Genomic DNA, 13,259 nt, shown 5'->3' on the forward strand with positions numbered 1-13,259 from the left:
ATGTTCATATATTTATGTGGCAAATTCTGAAGTGGCTCAGAAGCAGCCAGGACTCTTAAAAACCAATACCAGACAGTTCCTCAAATTGTTAATCATAGAAATGTTACCAGATGACATAGCAATTTCACTCCCATGAAAACACATGTGCACATAAGAATTTGTACACTAATGTTCCTAGCATTATTCATAAGTGGTAAAAAAGCAGAAATAACTCAAAAGTACATAAACTGATGATTGGATGAACAGAATGTGGCATATCCATTCTATGGAATATTATTTGGTTGTACAAAGAAATTAAGTTCTGATACTACTATAAAATTATTAAAATTTGAAACTTAAATAAAAGAATATAGACACAAAAGACCACATATGATATGATTGATTCCAATTATATGAAATGTCCAAAATAGCCAAATCCATAGAAACATTAGTGGTTGACAGAGACTGGGCAAATAGGACAAGGGAAATGACTACTAATGGGTCCAGATTTAATTGAGATGGATGAAAGGGAGATTGATATTGTTCCAGAGTTAGTGGGATGTACAACTCTGAGTGTGCTAAAAGCCATTGAAGTGTTCATTTTAAAAGGTTCTACCCTGGGATTATCCAAGTATATATTTCACCATATCTTCATGGAATTACTTGTACTTTAGGGGAATGAGTTGTGCTCATTTAGAGGCTGGATGTGATAGATTGGGAATGGTGTCTATTTAAATCACCGAAGAGTTTCACCAAGAAAATACGCCTCACCTTGTGTGGTGGTATGAACCTGTAGCCCTAACTATTTGAGAGGCTGAGACAGGAGGATCACTGAGCCCAGGAGTTCAAGAGCATTTAGACAACGAGGTACAACCCCAAGACTCCATCTCAAACAAAAAAAAAAAAAAAAAAAAGAAAGAAAGAAGGAAGGAAGAAAAAAAGTCTATTTCTATGTGGAAAAAAAAAAACTGCTTTTATTTAGTGGCATAATAGTCTTTCTTTAGCAATTCTGGCTGTACAGAAATGCCAATATTCCTTATAAGGGGAACTCTCTTGCTACCCTCAGAGGGAGCTTAATCTTATCCTTTCTACATTGAAAGTAAGGGGAAAGAATCCATTCTTTAGCTGCCTGATTGAGGGGAAACTTTCTCTCCAACTCTCTCAAGTGAGTAGTATCCTGCTGGGGCTTGCAAAACATTCACAGCGACCTTGACATTATGTTAAATGGCAGTGAAACAGGAACCCAGAACCAATATTCTAACCACTTGTTTTTACCTTATAAAGAATAGACGTCTTTATGGGGAGTATCAAAGGGGAAATATGAGGAGGGCAGCGTGACCATTTAGAGGACCAAACACACACTAATAATATGCACTAGAACATGAGCAATAATATGCACTAGAACACAAGGGTTTCCGGGCTATGCTCACTCTCACACCAGTGTCCTGGCTCTCCCTTAAGTGGGTCCCTCAGTTCAGATAACCAGGAGCTGCTCAGACTCCCTGGTGCCCTAAGCAGGCAGAAACATGTAGGGCACAGTCCATGCTGAAACATTTACCCTATTGTTGACCCTGCTCCCAAATGGGGGAAGTGTGAGTCAATGAAACCATCTATGCAGGCTGTTCAATTAACATATTTTAGAGGAAGCAGGTTTTCTCTGACTTCATGAATTTATGGGAAGTGATTCTCATCAGACCTCTGCTTTGAAGCTTAAGCACACGGTATGACAAATCCTCCACTGAGCAGTTAAGAAAATTGGGCAAGAAGTTTAGTTGTGTCTCCTGTGTATAATTAAATCACAAAAGAACCTAGACCAATGCTATATATATATGAAAGTAAGGTATATACATATATATACACATACTGTATAAGGTATATACACATATATACACGTACTGCCTGTGTATAAGGTATAAACACATATATATGTGTTTACACCTTATACATACATCTACTACCAGATTGTGTGTGTGTGTGTGTGTGTGTGTGTGTGTGTGTGTATATATATATATATATATATATATATATATATATGGTTTTTTTTTTTCCTTCTTATTGTTTGTTTTTGCAGTACTGAGGATTGAACCCAGGAGTGGTCTACCACTGGGCTACATCCCCAGTCCTTTTTTGTTTGTTTTTGATTTTACGACAAGGTCTCTCCAAGTTGCCCAGGCTGGCCTCAAACTTTCAATACTCCTGCCTTAGCCTCCCTAGTAGCTGGAATTATAAACATGTGCTACCATACCTGGCCCCTTTTACTTGTTTTTTAACAACACTCTTCCTGAGTACCAAAGTAATAAGTATGCATTATCAAAGTAGGAAAAAATAAAAGAGTAAAAATAATAATCATCCATTATCCTAGAACCCCAAAATAACCATTATAAACATTTTAGTAGATTTTTTTTACTCTCTTGTAGTGTATCTGTAGATACATAATCATCTCTTTTGAAATCCTGAAATCACATAATAGAAGTATTTTTGAAATATTTTTAATGAGTGAAATCTCCTTTTTCACTCATTAAAATATCAACATTTTTTACATTATTAAACATTTACTTACAATATGCACAATATTAATAGCTGCATAGTACTCTAACCTGTGGATATAACATAATTTGTTGTATTACACCACTATAAATAATATTCTGAGATTTTTTGGCAGGCAAGTCTTTTTATACTCTGAATATTTCCTAGGGGCTAATTTCTCAATGTGAAATTGCTGAGTTAAAGGCAGTCATATTTTAGGGGTTTTGATAAATAGTACTAACTTGCCCTCTAAAATGTTGACCATTTCACAAACCTATTATCTGTTTAAGAGAGTCCTGTTTACCTGCCTCCTCATTTACACTAGTTTTTTAAAAAATTTTTTTTTTGTTGTTGTTGATTTCTTATTTTATTTGTTTTTACATGGTGCTGAGACTCTAACTCAGTGCCTCATACATGCCAGGCTGGGCTATTACTGAGCCACAGCTTCAGCCCTATACTAGTTTTTTAAAAATATTTTTTCTAATTTAATTTCCATCAAGAAACATCTACTCATTTTAATGTGCATTGCTTTTTAAAAATTTCCCTTTAAAATTTTTTGAGAGTATTTTTTAAATAATTTTTTTTTTAGATTCACAGAAAAATTGAGAAGAGTAGCTAGCATGGTAGCCCATCCCTATAATTTTAGCAATTTGAGAGGCTGAGGCAGGAGGATTGCAAGTGCAAGTTCAATCTTAACAACTTTGCAAGACCTTATCTCACAGTATAAAAATAAAAAGAACTAGGGATGTAGCTCAGTTATAGAGCAATCCTGGGTTCAATCCCCATTACTGCCCCCCCCACGCAATTTTTTTTTTGAGAAGGAACAGAGATATCTCATATGTCTCCTGCACCCCATTTGTATATCCTCCTCCATTATCAATAATCCAGCCCAGAGAGGTACATCTGTTACAATCAATGAACCTATATCAGTGTGCCAATATTATCCAAAGCCCAGAATTTACATTAGGGTAGTTTGCAATGGTGTTGTACATTCTATAGGTCTGTATGTAAGGATATGTATTCACCATTATACTATCATATAGAATATTTTCACTGCCCTAAAAATCCTCTGTGCTCTGTCTACTCATCCCTCCATCCTCATTATCCTCATTAACCTCTGACAACCACTGATCTTTTACTGTCACCATAATTTTGCCTTTTCAGAGTACATATAAATGCAATTATAAAGTATATACCTGTTAAGATTAGCTTCTTTTGCTGGGCATGATGGCTCATACCTGTAATCCCAGCTACTCAGGAGGCTGATGCAGGAGGAATGCAAGTTCAAGCCCAGCTTGGGCAACTTTTCCAGACCCTGTCTCATAATTAAAAATTTAAAAAGAGCTGAGAAAGTAGCTTAGTGGTAGAGTGTACCTGAGTGTAACTCCAGTTCCATAAAGAAAAAAAAAACTGACTTCTTTTACATTAATATGCATTTAAAGTCAGTCCATATATCTTCATGGTTTGATAGCTCATTTCCTTTTTAGCACTGAATAGTCATTCCTTTGTCTGAATGTACCATGCTTTATTTATCCATTCATTGGCTGAAGGACATCTCAATTGCTGCCAAGTTTAGGCAATCATGAACAAAGTTGCTATAAGCATCCATGTACAGGCTTTTGTGTAGATGTACTACTTTTTAAAATATTCTTGTTCTTAGACACAATTATTGTCAGTTTGTATTTCTGTTTTTGGGAAATGTCTGTTCCTTTGCATGCCTACATTTCTTAACCTATGGTGTGGCCATGTTGAACAGCCTGGTTTTTTGTTTTGTTTTTTAAAATATTTATTATTTAGTTGTAGTTGGACACGATACCTTTTTATTTTATTTATTTATTTTTATGTGGTGCTGAGGATCGAACCCTTTGGCACTGAGCCATAACCCCAGCACCTCCCACCCCCCCACACCTGCCAAGAGTCTGGTTTTACTCAGAATTCTGGATGAATGAAACCAGCAACTCTCCGACAGGAAGTTCCTTTTCCCACAACTTTGGCTCTGGGAGGATCCTGGGCTCTTCTATAGGAAAAGTGAATGTCTGTTGGTTGAGGATAGCCCGTCTTTACCTTGGACAATCTATACCTAGGTCATTTCTTATCTCCTAGGCTGATTCAAAAATTCTGCCATTTTAGAATGAAGGTTTCAATTGTTATTTTTTGTTATTGTTGTTGTTTGTTTATTTTGTAGTGCTGGGGATTGATCCCAGGGTCTCATGCAGGCTAGCCAAGTACTCTACCACAAAACTACATCCCCAGCCAAAGCAGGTTCCAATTATAAGAAAATCTCCTATACATTTTATTTTATTGGATAACATTCAATTCATAGATCCTCCCAATACTTGAACCATCATGGTTTAAATTGAAGGGACCCCTTATTTGAAAATTGACCATTCAAGTCCCCCAAGTAACTAAGAATGAAAAATCACTCTCCTGACTGGGAGGACTCTGATGATGACTATCATTGTGTTATGCAATTGGAAATTCTTTGCTATTATAGACTGTTCACATGTTGATCAAACAGTCAGGATGGGCCAAACAAAGTTTAAACTAGGAAGAGGGTGATACAAAAAGTTTATTGATTATTTATTTGGAGACACATACACACACACACACACACACACACACACTTTCATTCTGTCTGTACATATATTATTTTTTGAAGAAATTAAAATGATGGGGCTGGGGTGGTAGCTCAGTGGTAGAACGCTTGCCTAGCATGTGTAAGGCACTGGGTTTGATTCTCAGCACCACATAAAAATAAATAAAGGCATTGTGTTCATCCACAACTAAAAATTTAAAAATTAAAACAAATAACCTGATCAAAAATAATCTTTTCATTTTATATTTCTCCTTTTTTCCCCTAAAAATTACAGATTGCTTAAAGGCAAATTAATACGGTTATGCCCATAAAGAACCATGACGTTACAGCTGATTGCTCTGATGAACGTATGACAGGCACTAGAAGATTGCCTCACTAAAGTCTGCCGGCAAAAGGAAACTGCTCCTTAAATCCATTGAAAAGACTTTATATACTTTCATTATATCCATGAAAGACCATAAACTAAGGGTGGGAACCTCTAGTTCTTTAATCTTATTATCACAGTCCAAGTGTTCCATTGCTCTTGAAAACTACTTATGACTTCTTATGTTTCTAGTTATAATTGATTTTTAAAGGTGTGTTCTTTGCCCAAAGACTTTTGACACTCATAGAAAGATAAAAAAGAAATGTTAGGTTATAACTATTTAAACCAGAGGCATTTTTAACTTTATGTATTTATAAGACTTTTTTCAATGTTTTTTTGTTTCATTTTGTTTTCTGGTATGGGGGATTTGAACGAGGGGTACTCTAATACTGAGTTTTCATCTCCAGCCCTTTTTATTTACTCATGTATTTTTGAGACAGGATCTGGCTAAATTGGCCTCAAACATTCTCCCAAATGGCTGGAATTAGAACATGTGCCACCACACCCAACTTTTATAGTATTTTGATATTATATTTGATTATGTAGTTATTGGATTTAAAATTTAGTGTTGCACAAGATCATAGACAGTTAATTTTCCAAAAATGTGCAATTGAGATATCATCTAATTATGTACCTTAAATTAGGCTTCTAGCTAATCAGACTTTGTTTTATCAAATCATCCACATTAGTTCACTGAAGTATGGGACAAAATAAGTATGGATGAGGATTATTTTACTTATTTCAGTGTGGGACATAAATTAGTAGAAGAAATAGAATTTTTAGAGGAGAGTAAGATATAAATAAAAATAAGAAATTGTTATCTAGAGGATGGTGATCACATTAGCTTATAGTACCAATAAGCTGAATGGGGGAGTAATGAGATTGCATAGGGGTGAAGAAGAAGCCATATAGAGACAACTAGTGAAGATTCAAGGAAATCCCACTTTCTTGCCTATGTAGAAGAGAGAACTTGGTATCCCTTGTTTGGAAGCATACTCAGGTACCCTCAATCCTAAAAACATGCCCCTTTACTATATTTCAGCTTAAGTCAATTTTCTGCTTCTCCTCTTCCTTATCCATTTAAACAGCAAATATTTTTTGAGCACCTGCCCTGTGACAGGTGCTTTTTTAGATCTGGGAATGCAGCAGAGAACAAAACAGACATTATCTTTCCAAATTCTTTAAATTATAATCCATATTTTCTCTTTCCACATTCACACCACTCTTTTAGTCTTTACCCCTGTAACCTGATTTCCACCCCCATGGTAAAGTAGCTCTAAAGACCAGTCATCTTACTAAGTCTAGTACCTCCCTTTTCTCAGTCTTCATTCTCCTTGAACTTGATAGTACTTAATTGCATTTAACTCCCATCATTTTTTAAACCCGTGGCTCCTTTTGGTTATGCAATATGGCACTAGCACAATTTGTCTCCTATTCCTGTTATTGCTTCTTTTCTGATTAATTCTCTTGCCTCCTAAATATTGGTGCCCCCCCCTCAGGTTCTACATTCTACTTGTTTCCACTTTCTCAAACATTTTACCTACATGATTTCTTAGAACTTAATCATGGGCTCTTCTAAAAGTCTCCTAAATCTATATTCCCAGATCCAACCCTCTCCTAAACTCTAATCCCACATTTCAAACTGTGTGCTGGAGGTTTCTGTTAGGGTATCTGGTTTATGACGTCAAGCATGATCTGTTTGAAACAAGTGACATTTGCACTCCTGCATTCTCAACCACAAAAAACATAAACCCACCCTGGCTAACTCGAGCAGAAAAGGGATTCTGATGAACCCAGACTAATTCCATCTTAAGATTGGGAGCCATCTCTTCACAAAGTCATGAGAAGTTAATTTCTGTTTTACTATAAATTACTGCGATTTCTAAACTTGCTTGGAATGCCTGTCTGTGCCTTGAACTCACCCAAGCCTGGCTTTCCCTGACCAGATAACAACCCTCTCTGAAACCTTAAGGGCGCCTCATAAATTCTGGTGTTGGATCTAAATTTATTCCCTAACTTGAAATGTTGGACCATTTAGATCATTAACCTACTATCTGCCTTTGTATTATTCTTGTCAAAATTCTGTTATCTGTAAGTTCTCAAGACACCTCAGTTTTGCAACTTTCTGTGCTATAAAACCATGCTCCTAGAGAGTTGTGGGACTGTCCTCTAACCCACGGATTTCAGGAGAGACAGTCCTGGGTGGTCGGAATTACCAGCTTGCTTTATTTTGATTTCAAATTGGAGTCAGTGGTCTTTTATTTGCATCAGGAGGATATTGAATGGCCCACACAGTCAGCAGGAAGACCAGAGGACCAGGAATGAAAAACTGGCAAAACCCAAGCAGTCGAGAGCACTGAGAGCATGACCAAGTTCACTGGTAGGAGAAAGCTAGTGAGGATGCTGCCATGGAGCTTGCTGTTCCCATTCTTACTGTCCCCTACAGCCACACACACGATTGCTGCTGCTCTTGAGTTTCTTAACCCCTTTGTAGCTTGGCCACTGACGGCTAGTTTTGGTGTCATCCCCCAACCCCAGATTAAATGATCTAGTTTGGACTATCTAATGGCCCCAGGCACTAAAAATGACATCTGATTCCCTTCAGCTTCCTGCTGTCACTCTATGTATTTTTCTCCATTTACCTCATTTCTTTAGCTTCTCATTATCATTTAATGTTACCCTCAATGTCTTCATCAGCAGGAGCTGAACCTGGACAACCTCTTGGACCCCTTCGTCTTTCTCAGTGATGGAGGTAATCAGTCACTCAGGTCTGCTAAGGTTCTGTTCATTGTTCATTTGTTGTTTCCCTTCACATTATTTTCTTCTTGGATCTCTCTGTAACTGCCAAACTGTCGTGACCATCTCTTAATTGAAATTCCCACATCTAGTACCTTGTCCACTTTATCCACCCAAAGATTAATCTACCTAAAGCAACACTTTGATCTTTTTTTGATGCTTTTGTTGATAAAACTGCATCCTTGATAGAAACATGAGCCTGGCATTTAAGGATTTCCACAGTAGAACCTCACTGAGACCCAAAGGCTAACTGGTGCCCTGAAAAGAGCTTGACCTTCAGGTACAGTCTGCTGTGGATTCAAACCTTGATTTTTCCATTTTTTAGTTGTATATTCTTTAGGCTTATTCTCCAGGTCTGCAATGTGGGGATAATAAAATCTCCCTCTTTAGGATATTTGTAAGTAATCACTTTGAAAGTTGAAATGGTGTTATAAGTTGTGTTTAGGTTGCAACATCAACCCACAGATGCTTATAATGAACAATATTCAATTTCAGACCTGTCTGGTTTGAACCTTAAGAAAGCTTGTCATCACTGTGGTTTTAACACAGGCAGGTTAGGATCAGTATGCTACATGTTTTGGGGGGCTAAGTGGCAATCTAACTATCATGTATAGCATTGTTCCCAATTTCAAATAGCTGACTTACAAATGACCTTTTGAAAATATTTTATTTGCAAGCAGAGAACTTCCTGTATTATTAATTTTGAGAATTAAATTTCCCTGATTGGCTGCTTTCCACTCTAACATTGTTATTAAAAAGGATTTCCTTGCAGAATTTCATTTTTGTAAGAGTCTGCTATGAATTCCTCATGGGGATAAAGTATATCTTTATGATGAACACATGAAAATTATTAGCTATTATCTCTAAGCCTTGCCCAACATTTAGTAAATGTGGTGAAACTTGAACACATAAAAAGACATTTTAAAGTTGGTTCTGTAATCTTGACAAGTCTAAACCCTACCTCATGGCATAAATTTTGGGTCAGGACAAGGAGAATTTAGCTCCATAGTCCAGCCAGTTCTCTTCTTTCTGCTAAGTATAGTTGACAATGCTAGAGGTCCTCAAGTTAACCTTGGTTGGTATCCACTCACTTGTGCATCCCTGCATCAGATTCCCTAAATGAGGCATGGCTGGTGATCTCACAGGGTAGATTTCAGTCTCATACACTCTCACCAAGAATTTATAGCAATACTAATTGATTCTTTTCTGAAGTAAGAAGTCTGGAAAGTCTTAGGTGAGAGATAACAATCGTGCCAAGATTGGTAAAACAGTTATTTAATAAGTATGATATTTTAAACTAGTCTCTGCAGATACAGTTTGTGGGTGAGAGTATGAATTAAGACGCATTACGTGTATTGTTTTTTTTTTTTTTTCTTTCCAGTTCTGGAGCACTTTACCACTGAGCTACATCCCCAGTCCTTTTTTTTTTTTAAACGTGTGTGTGTGTGTATATGTGTGTATATATATATATATACTTTATCCACCCCCCAAAATATATATATATATATATATATATATGTATATATACATATATATATATATATATTTTTTTTTTTTAGTTGTAGTTGGATACAATACTTTTATTTTATTTATTTATTTTTATGTGGTGCTGAAAATTGAACCCAGATCCTCACACATGCTAAGCGAGTGCTCTATTGCTGAGCCCCAGCCCCAGCCCCATCCCCTGTTCTTTTCACTTTTTTTATTTCTAGAGAGGGTCTTGCTGAGTTGCCAAGGTTGGCCTGGAACTTGCAATCTTCATGACTCAGCCTCCCAAGTCACTGGGATTATAGGCCTTGTGTCACAATGTCTGGCCTGCTTTTGCATTTTTAATGGTTTAAAAATTTTCACATTTATATGATTAAAATAATATAAAAGTGAAATCACCTGTATCTCTCTTCTTTTCATTTTTCCGCTTAATTTTATTTTCCAAACATAACTACCTTTTAACCCTTGGGGTTTATCTTCCCAAACTTTTTTTTTCTCTTTTGCATTAATTTTCAAGTTATTCTTAGGTATTCTTAATGCTTAGAAGCTAAAAAAACATAGTCAGTTAGCTTTTTATAGATTTTGGAACTCTCATATACTGCTTATGTTAAACATTTTCTATAAAAACAAAGATCCTGGGCTAGGGTTGTGGCTCAGTGGTACAGGGCTCACCTGGCACCATTAGGCAAGAAGTTTGATCCTCAACACCATATACAAAAAAAGAAAAAAAGAAATAAAGATATTGTGTGTCCACCTACAACTAAAAAATAAATAGTTGGATAAAACAGCAACAAAGATCCTTCCCCTCCCCCACACTTCACGTATTACTATTATTAGATACTAGGAATTGAACCCAGGGGCACTCTACCACTGAGCTACACCCCCAACCCCTTTTATTTTAAATTTTGAAACAGGTTCTTGCTAAATTGTTGAGGGTTTTGCTAAGTTGTTGAGATTGTCCTCGAATTTGTGATCTTCCTGCCTCAGCCTCCTGAATTGCTACGATTAATTACAGGTATGCACTGCCACACCTGACTCCAAGTGTTCTCTATATATGAAGTCACGTCGAGGAAACTGTATCCTTCCACTATGATCTCCTCTTTGCCAAATTTCCCTTTATATTAGGTGGTATTGGAGTGACTGGACATTTTAAATATCTGCTAAAGGAAAGTTGGGTTGGAAATACATTTAATTTCAAGATTAGTGAGATATATTTACATGGACCATATTGTTGCTGGCTGTCTTTGTTTAGCAGTAGATTGCAGGAACACTCCTATGATCCACTGTACTGATTCACCTAGCTAGCATCTCATCACTGAGGTGCAGGGTTAGAGGTTATAATGTAATGTGAACACATGGCTGGCACCTGGAAGTATGTGAGTAGTGTGGAAAAAAGAAGGATTGCAATGTATAGAGCCAGAAGCTAGTCTAGGGGAAAAGCCTTCCAAATCAACTGACATGTACATTGTAAGCAGAGAATTTGGTTCTCATTTATGTCAAGCCAAAACAGATATAATTCAGTGTATTAATTTTAAATGCACCATACCTTTTTTTTTTTTTTAGTACTGGGGATTGAACTCAGGGGCATTTAACCACTGAGTCACATCCCAGCACTATTTTGTATTTTATTTAGAAACAGGGTCTCACTGAATTACTTAGTGCCTTGCCATTGCTGAGGCTGGCTTTGAACTTGGAATCCTTCTGCCTCAGCCTCCCTAGCTACTGGGATTACAGGACTGTGCCACTGTGCCCAGCGCACTATACATTTTTTAAAAAATATTTTTAGTTGTATACGGATACAATAACTTTATTTTTTAATATTTTTTATGTGGTGCTGAGGATCAAACCTAGTGCTTCACATGTGCTAGCAAGTACTCTACCACTAAGCTACAACCTCAGCCCGGCACCATACATTTTAATTCTTCTCTTATTAAATGGAACTCACATGAAATAGAATTAATCAGAATGCCTTTGACAATATTAAAAATAGACTGCTCTACATGTGTGAAGTCGTGTTTTATGTATCTCAACATCAATAATAAAAACCAAATTTGATCTACCATGGTAAAGGAAAAACAGTCTTCCTACAGTTTCAATTAAAAACTTATTTTTTAAAAACAAATATCATTAATCCCAGCTTCCCAGAAGATTGATGCAGAAGAATCAGAAGTTTGAGGTCAACTGGGAAACTTAGCAAGACCCTTTCTCAAAATTAAAAATAAAGGCTGGGCACAGTCGTGCACGCCTGTAATCCCAGTGCCTTGGTGAGGCTGAGACAGGAGAATCTTGAGTTCAAAGCCAACATCAGCAACTCAGTGAGGCCCTAAGCAACTCAGCGAGATCCTGTCTCTAAATAATATACAAAAAAAGAGCTGAGGATGTGGCTCAGTGGTTAAGTGCCCCTGGGTTCAATCCTCCATACCAAAAAATAAAATAAAATAAAAATAAAAATAAAAGGAACATTTGCTCAGTGGTAGAGCACCCCTGAGTTTAATCCCCAATACTTCCAAAATATCCACCAGTGTCATATTTATAGCATTGATCTCATATATTTGCTGTGATGTTGAAAAGGAGTAAAGCATATGAAGTGTCTGAGATCCCAATAAGTTTAACCAATTTAAGAAAAGCATTGTCATATGAAGAGACGAACAGTATACAGAAAAAACTTAGGGAAAAAATATTGGAGGTGTGTTGGGAAGCTAATTAAATGATATATAATATAAACATATATTCATACATATGTACATATATGTACATGCTAGTCACATGTTCAATTACTGAGTTACACTCTTAAATTTCTTTTTTTTTTTAAATTTTTTTTAGTCGTAGGTAGACACAATAGCTTTATTTAGTTATTTTTATGTGGTGTTGAGGATCAAAGCCAGTGCCTCACATGTGCTAGGCATGTGCTCTACCACTGAGCTACAACCTCAGCCCCCCTTATATTTCTTGATTTTGTAATATTTATAGCACTTAGAAGCTTCTTAAAATGTGTAATATGATGTGATTTATTTTCTCAGTCTAAATAAATACTTCATTTAACCTAATTTTGCATTTGTAATTTTTGCGTTTATTTTCTTCCCCCATCCCTACAAATAATAAAAGCTTCAAGCCCCACAAAATATGGATCTTTCTCTGAATTAAAAATAGACATATTTATCTATGTATAGCAATATACCAAAGCAAAGTTCTTGCTCTTTTAATAGACTTAACATGGAAAGTGTCATATTCAGACAAAGAACAGCTGTTAGAATTGAGACTTCAAAGATTAAGGGGTTAGGTTTAATAGAAACTTGCAGATATGAAAATGCCCATTGCAGGGAACCTTTGGGTAAATCATTTAATTTTGAAGGAGGAAACTTTAGAAACCCCTCAGTCTCTAGTTTGAATTAATCTTGGCTGCCTTACCATCAGTCTATACATAGTACGGTAGTCAGAAAAAACCCAGGTCTGATAAGAAATGCAGTCATTTGAATTTTTCTTCCATATTTTTTATAGCATTGATCTCAT

This window comes from Callospermophilus lateralis, chromosome 14 (assembly GCF_048772815.1).
Source record: "Callospermophilus lateralis isolate mCalLat2 chromosome 14, mCalLat2.hap1, whole genome shotgun sequence".
NCBI lineage: Eukaryota > Metazoa > Chordata > Mammalia > Rodentia > Sciuridae > Callospermophilus > Callospermophilus lateralis.